The sequence below is a fragment of the Monomorium pharaonis genome, chromosome 2, assembly GCF_013373865.1.
Source record: "Monomorium pharaonis isolate MP-MQ-018 chromosome 2, ASM1337386v2, whole genome shotgun sequence".
Taxonomy (NCBI): Eukaryota; Metazoa; Arthropoda; class Insecta; order Hymenoptera; family Formicidae; genus Monomorium; species Monomorium pharaonis.
The window spans coordinates 24,280,351-24,297,706 of record NC_050468.1 but is presented as its reverse complement, the minus strand read 5'-3'; the positions used below and the strand labels follow the sequence as shown (position 1 = coordinate 24,297,706).

Here is a 17,356-nt window from a genome sequence, read left to right as displayed (position 1 = left end):
CTATTGTTTAAACTTGTGTACACAATTTTAAAAGGTTGAAATCAGCACGAAAATTAATTTTTATTGTCGTGCTGGATAGTTTTTAGATATCTGGCGACAATTCTCGACAGTTCTCGTATAGCTCCATACTTTGACATTGTTTTTAAACAGAGTTCTATTGTTTAAAATTGTGCACATAATTTTCAATGCGCGAAAACAGCACGACACACGAATTAAACTGTCGTGCTGGGTAGTTTTGACTTATCTGGCGACAATTCTCGACAGTTCTCGTATAGCTCTATGCTTTGACATCGTTTTTAAACAGAGTTCTATCGTTTAAAATTGTGCACATAATTTTAAATGCCCGAAATCAGCACGACACACGAATTAAATTGTCGTGCTGGGTAGTTTTGACATATCTGGCAACAATTCTCGACAGTTCTTGTATAGATCTGTGTTTTTCTATTATTTTTAAACAGAGTTCTATCGTTTAAACGTGTGCACATAATTTTAAATGCCCGAAATTAGCACAATACTCGAGTAAAGGTGTCGTACTATATAGTTATGACAATTGTCGTGACAATTCCCCATATTTCTTGTATAGTTTTGTGCATTAGAACTCTGACAAGTTAGGATGACAATACTTCATCAGTCATTCTAAATTAATCAGTTATTAACCACCAGGGAGCTTTAAGCATCACAAATGTCTTCACAATTCTCGATTTATTTCAATTTATAGCAATTTCTCTATTTCCATTGACATTATCTCAGCGGGTTTTATTTTTGGATTGTCTCAATAATACGACGAGAGGATTTTTTCTGTTAACAAATGTTCGACATATGACAAATTTGGTCACGTTATAAAATTAACAATTCAAAGATTGATTGTTAAAACTACTGCATATCTATAATATCATTCCATTATTTAAATCAGCCTTTCAAATCAGCAAATTATGAATATTATGACGCGTTCGTACGTATAAGGTTTGTTGAATTTGTGAATCTAATCATGGAACACATGTAATTTAATATAATTCCCAAATTATTATTCATAATCATCGGTGATAGCGCTAATCGTTGAAACTTTAAGTTATTTATATTACATAAAATAGGACAATTGGTTTTATATATACCAACCCATGGAGAGATTACAATAAAAGCAAAAATTTGTATAATTTGTGTAGCAATAATTTTATCTCTTGATTAATTTAGACCTAAATTGATTTTAACAAAATTATTAAATACTTGTTTCTAAATTATAAACAATTTAAAATACCTTGTAAATAATAAAAATAATTTTTTGTTAAATTTTAAACTCTGAAATTTGTTTTTTTTTTTAAATATAATATGTACTATACTATATATTTATTCTTTATAATCATTTATATTTATATTTATATTTATATTTATTTATTATATTTTTTTATTTTACAATCGTTTCTCTAGAACAAAGCTTATCACTAAAATAGTTTTAAAATGGAAAATGTCAAGCACGTAAACTTTCTTTGAAATATATTCTAGAGAGTTATAATAAATAACTTATTTCTTTCAGTGTGGTTGATTCTATAAGCAAAATAAAAAAATTCCTATCACGTGGTAAATTAAACTAAGCATTTAATTAAAAGCTAAGAACTTAATTACGTATAAAGTTATTCATTATATTTCTACAGTTTAAAAAATTATTTAAAATTTAAGCTTTAAATTGTAAGCTAATGTTATTATACAATAGAGAAAAGTGTGTGTGTGTGTGTGTGTGTGGTGTGTGTGTGTGTATGTATGTGTACGTACATAATAACTGCATAAAAATTTTATTTATCTAATTTATGTTAATAATTAAAAACAAATAAATACATTTTAAAATATATATTTCAATATATGTATTAATAAATAATTATATACGTACTAAGGTATAACAAAGTATAATAAAAAATTATTGTTATTAATTATTACATATATGTATACTTTTTTTCTCTTTTTCTCTTACAGTTAAAATTATATTTGATACTAAAAATAAATAAATTACCAAGTATCATTATGGTATAGCTGTTACCACAAAACAAAGTTTGATAACATATTATAATTGTATAAAAAAATAATACTTTTTGAGGTGCACGAGCACGTGTTCTTTATACACAAAAAATAAAATTATATGAAAAAATGAAAAAGTTGAAAGAGTTCCTTAATGTATAGTACGTACTGAAAAAAATGACAAAAACAAATCATGCTATGCGAGTCATAAAGTTGTGCGTTATTAAAAAATATAATTAATATCGATGTATATTTGTCCTTTTTATATTTGTTCATTTACTACAAGTACATATTTTCACATTGTGAATATTCTCACATTACCATTAATGAGGAGACCTTAACGACGTTTACCATGCAATTATACGTTGGCTTTGAGAGGTGTATCGTACACGTTAGTGCAGCCATTTTTATCTAAACACGCGGTCCTGCAGGATCGAAAGGACAGGTTAATATAATTATATCTTAGTGGTGCGGCAAAGTATTCTTTGTGAGTGTTGTTCTATGTATACGTCCGTTTGAGTATGAAAAATAATGACATTTTATGAGAACCCGCGTACCTTTTTCACGCAAATCTAATTTTTAGATGCGCTTTAAACTGGAAAATACTGTTGTAGAAGTGATTCGCATTGATATTAAGAATGGTATCATATACATATATAATGTAATAACATTTGATACATACGTGTAAAATAAAATATAATATTTTTTAATCTAAAATTTTTTGTTACAGAAATTATCTCGTACAAGATTTTATTTTGTTAAATGAAATGTTACGATCAACGCAGTCAAATACATTTGCGGATAAAAACAGTTTGTATAAAAATAAATCCCTTGGCCGCGCGGCATTAATTTTTATTTTCAGTTGTCGAGGCACGTTGCTCATGTTACATTGAAAAACGATTCTTGCTCAAAAAAAGTTTACAATTTCTGTGAAATATTTATAAAATATTATATATGTTGTACCTATCAAAACAAAATTTAATGATAAACTTTTTAAAAAGTGTGCAATCAAATCTTTTTTAACATTTATTAATATTTTATTAATATTGCAACAAGCATTTTTATTTTAACTCTCGAACTAAAACTTGGAATAAGTATAATATTTTAATAATTTAAATAAAACTTTTTTTTAACATTTGCATAATTTTTAAACTTAAGTACAATTTGCAAGGTTTTTTACTTTCAATTGTTTAGAATAAAAGTTATTAATATCTTGACATTTTTCGAAAAAAAAATTTACTTATTTAAACAAGCGTATTAGAAATTTAATTAAAGCGTTTTTGATTATACATTTGCACAATTCAAATATATTTCGCAAAGCTTTTTACTTTCAATCGTTTAACGTTTAACATATAAAGAATAATAATGTCTTCACATTTTTATTAACAAAAAAAAAAAACAAAAGAGATTAATTTACTTAGAGAATTTTTATAGAAGAGTAATGCAACCGCGTAGCGTACGTAAAAAGCACATGATATATTGCTAGTATTATGATGTTGTTTATTAGTAAATATGTTACAATATCTAGAGCTTTTAGAAAAGTTTCTTATCAGACTTTTATACATGGTAAAGAATCACAATAACAAAGCGCCGTGCTTAAAAAAAAAATGTTTACCGCATAATGGGAAAAGGTAATATTATAAAATAATTATACAAACAATTATAAAGAGCTCGTTAATGCTAAGCAAAAATAATATGATAAACAGGTCAATGTATCGAGCCAAGACAAATTTTCTTAATACATTATAATTAATTAGATAAACATTATATAATTATAAACGCGACTAATAACACTGTGTTAAAGAAACGTTTCGACTATACTTAGTCCTCTTTAGTCATAATACATTACCAATATGTATGAACTTAAAACATGAATGAAATGATGGACATGAAAATATAATTAAAGAATTAAACAAGATGACCATTGAATAACCATAAACGCAATGAGCTGTTTTATGGTTGTTCAATGGTCATCTTGTTTAACTCGATCGTTCTTCTCACTTATAATGTTTTCTTCCGATAATGTTATGAGTTTAAACTATCTTTTGTTCGTTTATTAATTTTTTGCTCAATTATTTGTATTGATTAGGAATATTATTTATTTATGCATGCGGAAGCGAGAGAGAATCCGCTTTTCACGACTAATTTACATGTAGAAACGGTAAGAATATCGCTGCTCAATTTTATAAGAATTTCTGTTAGCCAATTCATGTTTGTGCGATATATACATCTTGTTATGCATGTCTCTCTATAATCAAAATAAATGTATGAAGAGGCACGCCAAGTGTACGCGCAGCGAGGTAAATTATGACATAGGTGTTATGGCTGTCTGTCATACATTTCTCTCTCTTTCTCTATGTTAGATACATTTTTGGAAATTGATATGTCAGCAATGTTACTTTGTTTTAAATATTTTGTTGTCAAAAGTGCAACGATAAGTACTAATGTGACAGTAATGCGACAGGGATATTTGATTCATTACTTGTTATTCCCGTAGAAATTGTTTTTGACTCTCAAATTATAACGCTACAACTGCGTAAAAAATAGGTTATTTTTCACCTTACGCGTATCTATACAAATCGTAAAAAAATCCGATTGAATGAAGAACGTTTTCAAATAAACGTTCAAATAGACATTAAAAAAAAAAAAACACATAGCAATATAACTGTTGAATATAGTTTATAGGAATAGCACAGATATGGAGAATAAAAAGTGGAAGAAAAGAAAAGAAAAGCTGAAAATCGTTGATATTTTTGTGCAAATATGATCAAATATTGTGCGAGTCAAATGTATTGCAACAGGTTTCTTCATTAGGTAGGTCGTGTAAGGCTAACATTGTCATAGTTAATTAACTCTGTGCGGCACACGTAATTACATCAGCGACATGAATGTAATGATCCGACGAAGTAGTATGCGAGGTAAGAATTAACGGTGTTTCGCTGCTCGAAGCTCGTCCTTTGCTGAAATAGAAGAGTCGAACGTAGAGGAGGGCTAAATCGAATAAAAGGGATAAATCGAGAACGTCACGTACGCGTGTTGCCATTTTTCCCTCGCGTATTTCTATTTTTCAATCGCTCAGCTTTCCTCCGGAAATTACCTCTTGACACTCGCAAGAGCGAAAATTCGGGCGATGGCGGTTATCCGACGATTGTCACATGCAGTTTGTGAAACATTCACAATGATGTGTGATCTCGCGAAAGCACGGTCTCCTTTTTTACTTTTCCGGAGTAATCGATGGAGCTCGTAAGGACAAAAAGAGAAAAGGGGAGAGAGGCGAGAGAGAAAAAAGAATGTGAAAACCGCGACGTCCAGGGTCCTCGCTTCTGCGCACATTCTGCGGTCGTTCGACTTGACCTGATGAGACATCCGATGTATACTTAAATAAGATCAGTACGTTCCTTTTACAGTTCTTTTCGACTGTGCTCTTAATTTTATGTATATATGTAAAATATACCTAAAAGTCATTAAAAACAAAATAATTGAAATCTTTAGTATTGGTTTATCGATTTTTCATTAATAAAATTACATTATTCAACTCAAATAATTCGTTAATCACAATTTTACGATTTATTTATATTAAATATTCTTGCAAAGAGAGAGAGAGAGAGAGAGAGAGAGAGAGAGAGAGAGAGAGAGAATTTTAAAGAGAGTTTGACATAAAATTAAAATAAAAGTTGGAACAAATTTTTGTTTATTTCTAGGATATGTTTAATTTGCTGAAATTTTTCTTGCTTTCTATGTAAAGTGTTTCTACAACTTTACTTGAAAAAAAAGAACTAAAATTTTTAAGCAAATATTTTGAATTTATTTAAAACTTGCTTTATAAAACAAACATGCATATCATAAGCTTTTGTATTACATAAAATTATTTAACATAATAGTTTTTGCCTCTCATTTAATGTTTAACTTGAATATTATACAATATGAAGGCAGTTTCCGAAACTAGTACTAATGAGAATAGTTACAGATAGTAATGTGAGAGCATGATGAGATTTGCAGCAAAGGATGATCAAAGCGTGCTTAATTATTTGTGTTACAGGAGTACGTTATTTACTGACAGCTCAGTACGATTTGGAGATTGAATACATAGTCATGTTTAGTGAATTAAAGTGGAGCTGTCGCGGCTAATACGCTTGAGTTACCAATAAGGTTATCAACCTGCTTAGAATTAACATTAACATTAATGCGAACTAATAATCGAATGTATTAATCGTAATGCGTTTATCTTAAACTAATCATATGCGAATAATTAATTTTATAAAATTTTTCTTGACAACAACTATCTATAGATATGTGTACATTTAATTGCCTTAAAATGATTAAATAAGAAATATATACTTTATAATAATTATAAAAAGTATAAAACCAAACTTAATATGCAGATAAATCTTTAACAAGTTAATTTTCACGTTAATTTTTGAGATGCTATATCTCTAATGAATACTAGTGTAAACGAAATAATTATTTAATGGATTTAAGCTTGTAAGCTTGTAAGTAAGCGCATTTCGGGCTTAAGACTGTATAAGTATACAGTTATACAAAACGACCAAATAAGGATACCCTTGTGTTTTTAATAGCTCTATTATATCGATAAATCGCTGAGTGGTAAGCTGAGCCTACGTTTTACGTTTTATTTATTGTTATTTCTGCAATATAATAAGAGTGTTAAAGACAATTCTATTTAATGTTTCTGTAGAGAGAATAGTCAAATCAATGTAATTTTATCGTACTTGGTAAAGACCTAAACTCTAAGTCGAAACGTCGTAGTGTAATTATTAGCAAATAAAATGTACCAGTCAAGTCGACAAAAAAACCCGTCAATTTTCGTTAATTATCACTGGCGACAATAAGTTCTACCTTTATAATAATTTTATTTTATTTCGTCCAAAAGATTAAATAACAAAGAGACATTTGCGACTGTTAAGCCGTATTGTTATGGATTAATGAAAAGAGTAATGCATTTTTCTCCAGCTCAATAAATTTAATAATGTTAAAATTCATAGTTCTTTTAGAATGGCAAGGCAAAAACCTCTGTACAATTTCGTGATCTCTCTGGACTGAGAGATAAATGCAAAATGCATTTTGTTCTATCAAATACATCGTTACGTGGTTCGCTTAGTGCGCATCGTCACATTTTCTTGTATACAAGGAAATCTGAAGATTGTTGCGCTATTACGAGCAGAGTTCAGAAGAGCTTGGCTTAAAGCAGTAAACCTGGCTCAAAGATGTCTACGTTGCCTACGGAGGAGTTTCTTAAGCAATTTGTAGGATCTCTCAACGTAAATGACCTCGCTGACAAATACTATGGCAGAAATAATTTTGCTTAGGCAAAGAAATTATTAAGAAAAAGAAAACGATAATATCAAAGAATGGATCAAAAGAAAACAAAAGATAACTATGAATTATAGTTATTAACATTTATTTAATGGTATAACATAAGGCTTCCTTTTATTCAACATATATATGTATATATTAAGGTTGTTAAAAAAATAAGGCCCCACGTTTTTTCAAAATTATTTAGCCAATTTAAATAAAATTCACACTCAGCAAAGGTACATGTTTCAACTACACATACTATTTTTCTATAAATTTTCCGTTTAGTTGCATGACTTTGGGCGGAATGAGTGTTATCAAATTTATGCCCTCCCTATATCTGTAGGCTTATTCTGCAATTATTAATGATAGTTTGGTATAACTATCATTATAGTATCATTGCATACATATTATACGTGACAGAAAGCTGCGCAACAACAATATAACAATACCAAAATGTCATTAATAGTTACAGAATAGACTTACTGGTCCTATTTTGTTCTCATAGCCGTCTCTCAACAAACTTACAACGCTTTCATCGTCTTTAAATCTTGTTTCCGGAATAAGGTTTAAAGTTTAAAGGTTTGAAGAAGAAAATAAAGATTTGAAGATTATAAATACAAGTTGAAGATGAAGATGCAAGTAACAAGATAGAATCTGATACAAGATCGACATACGTGTCCTTATTCTGCGATTGCGCAAGGTCATAGAACTAAATGGAAAATTTGTAGAACAATGTTCAGTAACGATTTGATGAGTCTTTCATGAATATCGGATGCAAATGCTGAATTACTAAATACAAATTTTCTTAAAGAAGAGAAATCGTATTTCGTAATGATATCGGTTTGAAATAGTTGATATCAAAAAACACTTACAATACCTGTGTTACATGTAATGTATTTTATATTGTACATATTTTCAAAATCAGATTTAAATTACTTTTTTTAAGTTACTTAATACTTTTCTATTGTTTTGTACAAATGTAGTTCATTAAATTTGGAGGACTTGCTGTCACATTTAAATAAAAGCACACCATATATCTAACATAAAAATTCATACCATAAGCTAATGTTGCCGTAAAACATTTCAGGTATGATTCAATGGATACATAATCATATAAATTTTTACGATAATAACATCTTTATAAGTTGTTGCGTCGATATTAAACGTTAACATCGCGATTGCATTGCCTTGCTTCTTCACGCTGGAAAATTTATTAATTTCGGCCATATCAAAGTTTGAGAATTAATTTAAAAAAATTAAAAGTACTACTAAATTTATCAAATGTTAATATATATTTTTAGTGTAAATGATTTTTTCATTTTATATTGCCATAAATATCCGAGAGTTAATTAAAAACAGGAGACAATATTCTTATCGGCAAAGATTATTTTTGGTCTATAACTAGTCAGAAAGAATAAAGTGCGTGTGTTATTTAAAAATATTAATTACCAATAGCAAATGAACAACAAGGTATATACATAAGTTATTTAATGTATATTATGTTTTAATATAAATATATATATTTATAGCAAAAATAAATCAAATTCTCTGAATTTCAGAGAAAAATTATATTATTCAAGAGGTATTTCTACAGAACAATAATAATATTGATATATATATATGTTTGCTAAAAGCGGTATATAAATGAGCATTTTATTATACTTGTATATTTACATACTATTTTATTGTCAATTTCAAATCTTTTTATTTTTAACCATAATGCACATTTTATACTGTTTTCTCTTATCTGATAAAATGTAATTTATTCTTCCGAATCCACCTAGTTATATTATTCAGTTATATTATTGATAATACAGAATATGATATGTCTTATTATTATTTTTATTTCTTTTTAGAATATTTTTTCTATGCAAAATAAAATAAATTTTATTGCTAAGTATTAGCATTTGACCAATAAAATCTTGCTCAGATTTCAATGTGTTTAAAATCACATCTTTAATATTGATATCATGATATTTTTCTAGTATGTTAAGTAGTATATTTTTTTTATTGCGAACATATACTAAAACAGTATACGGTAATGTTAATAATAATATGCTTATATTTTTAGTAACTTTATGAGATGTGTTCTATGATGAATGTTACCTTATATATTATATTGCTAGTAAAATCTTCAAATTAATAATACTTATGGTATTACATTTTTATATAAATTACAAAAGGGATCGGCAGCACTTGTTGTATCGGACACTATCAAGTTTCAATTTCTATCTACATGATATTTATTTGTTTTTGATGTGAGAAATGTTACGTTTAAAATTAAACAAATTTGTTTTGCTTAGACGTGCCCTAATCAAGTTTATATTACATGATAATGTTTTCACTTCTACTTTGTGTCTTATTTGTAGATTGATTTTAGATAACTTTGATGTTCGCTCATCAATTTCGAGAAACAAATGGTTTTTAGAAGCATAACATTTTGTAAAAAAGTTTATTACGTGTCAATTTTATTTCATAATTTAATTCTTTTATTAATAAGCTATCTATTCATTTTTTATTGCTCAACAACTCTTATATGAAATTTTTAATAAGCTATTTCTTTCTTTTTAGTGGTGAAAATGTTTCAATAGATTTTTTAATTTTTATTAAGAACAATTTTTTTCAATACAAAAAAAAGAAGGCACTTAAAACTTTCTTTACTTGAATAGATATATATTTTTGTTTGTCATTGAAGAAATAACGCAGTCAATGCTTATTAATTTTGCATTTAAAGAGTCGATCTTCTATAAAAAATCCATAAAATTCTTATATAATGAAGCGAAGTTGAGACGTTTTTTTACTCACTAAGAAAATTTTTTACAAATTCCATCAGTTCCTTTTTCGGCATCTAAAACATATTAACAATGTAAATTTTTCATAAATATTTTATTCAAGTTCATGAAAAAAAAATCTTTACTGCGAATTTTGTCTTAATACAAGCATTGGATAATCGATACGTCGCACAACTGCTACAACAACCACGGACTCAGTCGGATGGAGATATAACAAGGTAGATAGGTCCTGATAAAATAACAGTGTTTGTATTAAAGATAACGAAGATTTTGCCATCTTTGTTATAGTAGCCTATTTCTGATATAAAGTAAACTCGGCCATAGTATGATGGCCACAGTTTTTTTAAATGCAAAAAACTTACTCTTTTATTTTTATAATTTTTTAATAGCGTTTAGTATATTATTTTATTGAAGCTTAAAGCATATAACACTATCAATATTATTAAAAAAATACTTAATAAAAATTTTATATTATCAAAACTATATTTTTATTTAATTATATTATTAAACTATATTATTGAAACATAAACATTGGTCATCTTTCACAACTTTTAGGGAAAAAATGGTCAAAATATTATAAAACTGGTCATACATATTTTATGTAGTTAATATTTATATTTAATTATATATAATTATATAATTTAATTATAAAATAATTTAAAAACTTATAATTTTACATATTTAGTGTTACATATTATCACATATTTTATTTTTAAACATTTCTAATAATAAATGTTCATATAAGCTTAGCATCTATTTAATTCATTATCAGTATTTTTAAAAATATCTACGGTATATCAAATTTAAAATATTAGGTACGCAGCTTAATTTTTGTCCTTTTTATAAAATATATACATAAACACTTACTCCGAAAAAAGTTATTGGTCATCTTACCCAAACTGTGAGAGAAAGATAGTCATAATATTTATTTAAAGATATGAAAAGGAAATAAAAGATATCACATATTACAATTTACATACCTTCATTATGTGTCTAACATTAATTGTGACAGCTGAACTGTAATTAATTTGACGTTGTGGCAATTTTTAATGAACACATGAAAAACTTTGCAGGCAGTCAAAAATAAAAACGTGATATAATATCCACAATATTGTTATTTCCATTAGTACACGTACAAATTACAGTAAATATCGGTTATTTTTAAAAATAATTACAAGAACATATTATTTCCCAATTATTGAAGAAATTATAACCATTGGCCATTTTCTCCGTATATGGTCATCATACTCTAATTTACCCTATTACTTTTAGAAACATTCTTGTGTCACCTGACGTATATATTTTATAATACTTTAAAATTTAAAACAATTTAGATGCTTTTATATATTATGTTTTAGTTTTATGTCAACTTATATAAATTTTCTTTGCCAAATAAAATATTATAAATTTTACGCTGTAACATGTAAAAATATACATAAACAATCGATGCAAACATTTAAATATTTAAACTATAAGGCAACATTACTTGGAAACATAAAACGTCTGTTGATTTAAAATGTGAATAATATAATATATAGAATGTTTATCTAAAGAGTAACTTACTACAATAAATTTTACTATGGTAGAAGAAGAAAATATTCTAATTTTGATATTCGTTATACACAATTCTTTTCTTAACCTGTCAATTTTTTTACCTTGTTGTTTAGAAAATTGTCGTTTAGGATAGTCTCGAAAGAATTTAACTTAATGGTGATCACCTCTCGTCGAAGATTTACAGCGGTAGATCCTCTTTAATCACCAGGAGTTAGTTCCCTCACTAGAATATAAAATCTCGCACGCATTGCACGTCTTGTGCGTAAAAACTTTCGTAGGAATTTCGAGTATCAACGTTGCTCATCCACGAGCATTATCGAAGCATCGATTTTACATCGCTCAACGTGAAAGCGCCCGTCAGTTTTTGCCGTCGCGCTATCATCAGGGCGACAACGCTCGACTATTCGGTCCCTTCTGTTCTCTCGAAAGCGCGCGCCGTTCCGTAAAATCGGAAGCTGTGAGTTTCTCGACGACCTTTTCCGGCATCCTGTCCCATTCAAAATTGCTGCTTTGACGTCGTTGCCTATAGAAGCGAAATTTTAACGACAGTTTCTAGTACTCGACCCGTAGAGTATTCCGTGTATTCCTTGAGCGTCGCATAATATCGTTGAAAACGTTATGAAGATGCATCTCTTAGGTACATATGTACATACGTGCGGCGAATTTTTACAAAATTGACTGAACGGAGGACGCAATTGTAAAGGAAGTATTCGGTTTTATGGTCGAAGGAAATACCGTGCACTCAAGGACATATGCATGCCTTTTCGTCCAGAGAGAAACCACTCGGTGACTTTTTCGATATGCACATTGTTCCGTTTGATTTAACAAACAATGAAGTAATAAGTGTACAAATGTAAATAACGCGCCTGCATTTTGTTCCGTGAACAAATTTTACGAGGGACGCGGGTTGCGGAATTGTTGTTCGATTATGTTGCAAGGTCTCGCGTTCTATCTCGCAATATAAGCTTCTCTCGCTCTGCACCGCGAGAAAAGCTGGTAGTAAAATTATTCAATGTAAAAATTGTCACACAAGACAAACAGAGACGCAGAAGGAAATCAGGCTTTCATGAAGTTATAAATTTTAATAAAGTTGTTGGTAGTTTAGCGCATGATAACTTAGCGAAACGAAACACGCGCAATCAGTGAGAATTTTCGATTTTACGGCGGAAAACGATTGGTTGAGATTGGCAGCAATCCTACCGTTAAAAACACGGAGATTTTCCGGGAATTTATTCTGTCGATGGATAAAAAAAGGAAGATTGAAAGTTTTCCATCAGATTAAGGGAGATGCTCCGTAGCGAGATCTGCCCTACGTTTCGAGAAAGACATCGACATTTCTTGCCACGTTCTCAATCATGATACTATTGTTTGGTTTGACTTATAAATAAAAAAAAGTTTCGTTTCTTTCTATCAAATTTTTCTAAGCGAAGATATACGGTGGACTGGAACTTTAACATCTGTGCCAGTTTTCTTGTTGTCTAACGTGTTAAACTTTCTGAAAAGTCAGGAAGTTTCAGAATAAACTTTTATGTCACATCTGTGCAATTAAAAAAAAGAAAACAAAAATCAAATGTGAACTGATCGTCCGTCTCATACGAGAACGATGGAGAGTTGAGAACTTTAAGGCATCGTTGCTGAAGTAAAAATGACGATTTGTCGCTATAGTTTATGCTTTAAAGTTATTCATCAAGTTAGTGTCTACAAAACTTTTGAACAAATCCCTTTTGTACCGTTCGATCCATTATGACATATTCTCGTCGTATACATTACACATTATTTATGATTCAATAGCACTATTTTCTTGTTAAATTCCCATGTAAGGCATTGTCAAGTTTTCCATTCTGAAAAGTTTGTTTTTACAAATTTATAATTTTACATGCTTAGCCATAGTACTAATTTGCAACTAAGAAACTTTTAATATTAGATAAAAATTGTTAGTTGAAATTAGTAACTTTGGATTTTCAGAAGAGAGACATTGTTGTTACCTACAGCGGAAATTATTTATGAATTAATCCAATAAATAAAGATCGGAATTTTTATTATTCCAGTATTCTTCCCAGCAGTTCGACATTTTGCGTTGAATGAGTTATCTGGTATTGGAAAAATTATGCATTATTTACTACATTACGTTATGAAGTAAAATAGCTTCCCATTCAGAAAAACATGAAAAGCATTGTTGAATATTGGCACTTCTGCGTATTTTCTCTGTTCTCAGAAGTTATTCTGAAAAGAATAATTGCATGAGATATCTTAAGGATTCGCTGATATTTCGTTTGCCATTTAATTTACGAATTAATGTGTATTACAAATGCAGCCTTGCACAAAACTACGTCGACGAATCGGTCTACTTAATTGCATCAACATATACTGCATACTGCCGCGTCATATCTCGTTACAGTTTTTTAATTCAAAAAACGTCCTTCGATTAGATCCACTTTAATTAATAGAATTTAAATATCGTTCCTCGAGGGACCAGTTCTATACCGGACTCCTTTAGTTCAACGTTCGATTAATATCCTTCCGACCCTTAATGCCGTTGCATTTTATATTTAATTCGATGGAATGAGAAGTGCAAAGTGCTGTAAGATATTGTGAAGAAAACAATACTGTGCTATTCACGATCTCTTACTTCTTGTTTTCGAAGGAAAACCGGAACAAGGCGTCATTTGTGAAAACGATAGCGCGTGGGCGTTACGAGAATTACGAGAGAATTAAATCCCGTTGGAACAAATTGTCCGTTCTTTGTTAAAGGTGATAATAATGTACTCTCAACGGAATTTACACCCGCCATCCAGAAATAAGTCAAATTTCAAATGGTTAGAGGTGCGAAATTCTACGCCCGCCTTTGCTTTCCATTCTCGTACCTCTTTCCTACTCACAGAGCTGAAACATTCGATCGCAATAAAGGGACATACGTAATATCGATGTCTACACGTCGCTGTCGCTAAAAGCTTTACTGCGAGATCGCGTGTTTATCGCATGCTGATGAAACGTCACTTCAATGTGTCTTGAAGTTGCACGTTGAGTTATATATTGAGTTTCATTTAAGCTAGTCCATTCTGTCGTCTAGCAAGAGCGACAAGAACTTTAAACCTTTCTTTTTGACATGTCAATCATTTCTAAGATTAATCTTTCGTGTTTGTGTACTTTGTCTTTGTACCTTGAACCTTTCTTACATTACCTCCAGGCAAGGCGAATTAAATAAATGCAATAAAGAACGCTTCGTTAACAAAATTTAATATTTCAGATTTTCTTTCCGTGGTAAAGGAAACAAGTTGCTAGAAACAGAAATTTTTCGTTTTGAATAAAATTTATGCAAATATTTGTGTATCTCTGGTTCTTAAATGAATCTCTCACTGAAACAAGAAGTTATGCAATGGAGGGTTGAAACGTGTGGACTAAAGAAATGTGGACTAAAGAAATTGTTTCTCTCATATTTGCACAAGTTGTATGAAATCATAGAGAAATATAAACTGTAAACGTTAGATCTTTTTTCTTCTACTGAGTATCTTTTCGCTTTTTTCAAGTAGTAACGAGTTGATATGGTCAGACACTGCAAACCTGCGTATCAATGTTTTCCATTGTAATGTTTAATCATACAATGCAAACTAAAATTGAATTTTTCTCATATTATTACGCTACAATAACGATATAATAATTTATATAATTATGTGAATTTAACTCGGAACTTGAAAATATTGTCAAGAAACGCCCAAATACATATATCAAACAAAAACACTGTTTGAATAATTTATAAAATGCATTATAATTGTGAAGACTAGAAAGAATTTAATGAAAAAGCATATATAACGTACTATCAAAACAGTAAATTTTTCTTCGACAAAATCTTTTTAATCTGTGTAATTATATAATCATATATACATTCTATAAATCATTCTAATGCTATTTTTGTCCAACATACATATTCTTGACATTTTCGATTTATGTTCATATAACTAAATATATTTTTATATCGTAACGTAATAGTACAAAATCTAATATTTTGATTTATTACGACAATAAATGTACGATTATCATAATAAAAATTGCTAATCTCTCTATTTGTTTTCTGAGTTACATGAAATTGATATATATATATGTTGAAATTATCTAGCAGAGTAGTAGAAGGAGTTTCGTCCTCATGGACGTTAAGCATGCAAACATTGACCTTGTCCCAAGGTATATCAGTAGCTTTTGAGAATTTGCAATGGAAGAGTAATCGTAACAGTTTGCGGATATCTAGCTATATATTGAACGTTTGATTTTAACGTGTGATACGCAAATCCAAAGTCAATCTAATTTCCAAGAGATAAAACTAATTATAGATTCGACATAACTTTAACCTTTGGGCCTTCTTTATAAATAATGAAAAAAGCTGTCCATACTAAATTCAAATAAAAATGGGTGACACATTGAAATAAGCTATCATAAGTAGACGATAAAAAAACAATAAATTTAAATTAATTTCTTATTGTAATCGAAAAATTATTCCATAAATATTTTATCCAATCTAACATTGTTTTTATTGTACATTGTGAATTTGCAACTTGTTTGTAATCTTAATTATTGTACTAAAAGGATTATTTATTGGAAATAGTTATTTAAATTAATTTTTCGTCAATTTGTAGAAAATATCGACAAAAAAATTTGATTATACTTTGGCTAATAAAATTTGTTACGTTTTTGTTATGTATGAATATGTACTATTTTCGTCTGTTACAAATTATAATAATATATCATAATGGTTGTCGACGAAATGTCAGATTGTACGCATTCAAACGCGACTTCGCAAGCGACATTTCATTGAGAAAAACATTCACCTCATCTCTACCAGGTAAACCATCAGGTGCTTCAGTAAGAGAAAGAAAGGCAGCTCTGCAAGGGAAAGAGAAAGAGAGAGAATGAGACAGGGTGAGTGAAGAAGAGTTGAAAGGGGAGGATCGGTGGGAAGGAGGGAGAGATAGAGAAGGCGAGAGAGCAAGAGAAAGAGAGAGAGAGAGAGAGAGAGAGGGAACTGACACGGCTGCACTCCGGCATGCTCTAAAACGTATCAAATGGTGGTAGTGCGCAGGTAGAAGAGGTCGGAAGGTTACGAGAGCGCAGACGCCAAGACCATCGAGGATACCACCCGGCACAACCGAGACCGGACAGAGCTAGCTCGCCCGCATTGCCGTATTCGTCTACCAGCGTGTCAGGTCTATTCGGCGAGCCATTTAGGGAACGCATATTCGGGGTCGGGGTGTTTCGTCCACTTGTCGGCTCGCGAAAAGAGTTCCGATTTCGACGGTCGTCACGTTGTTAGAGGGATCGCTGCAGGTCCTCAACATCGTCGATTTGAAGAATCGTTTTCCCGCGCTTGGCACGGAATCCACTTTCACCTGTTAAACGCCACTCTCTCTCTTTCTCTCCCCCTCTTTCTTTCAACGTGACCTGTTTGCACGTAAGTAGCAATTCAGAGATCAATTTTTTGCGTACGTCTTCAACGTACATACACGTCTATAGATATGATATAAAGCTTGTCTGTAGCTCGACTGTTCGTGGATTTATCAAAATGTAATGTGATTGGAAGAATGTGTACAAAATCTCCGGAACTGTTGAATATATTGGAATGCGCACAAGCGTGTGTATAAATATGAATGAACGTAAAGTGTGAACGTGAGAGTTGCAATTAAGCGTAGGCGTTGTGC

General features: G+C 30.0%; 1 protein-coding gene and 1 long non-coding RNA gene across 3 annotated transcripts in view; one reads left to right on the top strand and one right to left on the bottom strand.

Annotated features, from left to right (window-relative positions):
• LOC118644307 overlaps nt 1-17,356 on the bottom strand; it is a 60,660-nt gene that overhangs the window by 6,851 nt on the left and 36,453 nt on the right. The gene's annotated exons all lie outside the window — the stretch shown is intronic.
• The window catches only part of LOC105838583 (ras-related protein Rap-2a), a 31,358-nt gene continuing 30,807 nt past the window's right edge, over nt 16,806-17,356 (top strand). Inside the window, exon 1 of one of the 2 annotated variants that reach the window (XM_036282541.1) lies at nt 16,806-17,109. The gene's annotated coding sequence lies outside the window, so the exon portion shown is untranslated. The remainder of the gene's footprint in view (nt 17,110-17,356) is intronic. The other variant, XM_036282540.1, reaches the window with a different exon arrangement.